This window comes from Triticum dicoccoides, chromosome 5A (genome assembly GCF_002162155.2).
Source record: "Triticum dicoccoides isolate Atlit2015 ecotype Zavitan chromosome 5A, WEW_v2.0, whole genome shotgun sequence".
NCBI lineage: Eukaryota > Viridiplantae > Streptophyta > Magnoliopsida > Poales > Poaceae > Triticum > Triticum dicoccoides.
Genome location: NC_041388.1, coordinates 511,767,913 through 511,768,939, shown reverse-complemented (window position 1 = coordinate 511,768,939; position 1,027 = coordinate 511,767,913).

Below are 1,027 nucleotides of genomic sequence, written 5' to 3'. Positions count from 1 at the left end.
AAGGACATGGGAAGATTGCAAATAATAACAGTTTCAGACTTATCAGGAAATAACATCTGGTTGCAATGTTTTGAGCTATCAAACAGCATGTTACAGGAACTTATCATGGCAAACAAAGGCATGGCATGATACTACTAAAAGCATAGAACAAAAGTCCCTTACTGACCATGAGCCAAAAGGGCACACAAAATATGATGGCACCCATGTAAACATGGCAAGTTATATTACAGATTCATACATGGCAGGAACAACAATAAGTAGGCATGTTGGTGAGCTTGAATCACTCCCCACAGAGCAATACATGGCATGTCAAGGCAACCAACAGTAAGAAGACGTGTTTATGAAGCTAAGCATGGCAAGAGGAAGTTCATAGGGTGCATGGATCACTAGAAAAACACATGGCCAAAACTGAACTTAATGTTAACAGGCTGACAGCAACATTATTTAGCAAGTTTGGAGCAAGATTACAACAAGCTACAACAGTCTATAAATGCAACCAGGGGCATGAATGGATAGAGCAAGACATGTATAACAAAACATCCTTATTGAACATCTCCGGAATAATGCACGAAATGACTCGTAGCAGCAGGTTTACATAGCAACAAAATATAATAGAATCTGCCAGGAAAACAACAACAGCAAGTACCCTACTTAACAAGCTCGATGCACTCAGTACACAAGTAACAAAAATACATGGATTGCACCTATTACACCCACAAAAAGGAGCTACGGATGCAGAGATATCATGTGATGAACATGGCATGAAAATAACAAAAATATTCGGGACTTAGGCAAAAACAGGGAAGGGGAAAAGTCAACATCGTTTCACGGATTTCGAGGATCGCCGGGGAGGCGACGGGGGCGGCGGGAAGAAGCCAGAGATGGCGGATCCGGGCCGGATCTCGCCGGATCCGGCCGGATCTCGGCGCGGGGAGGCGGAGGAGGTCCCGGCGGCGCGGGGCGAGGCCGGCGCCATGCGGCGGCAGGACGGCACCGGCGGCGCGGGCCGGCTGCAGGGCGGCTCCAT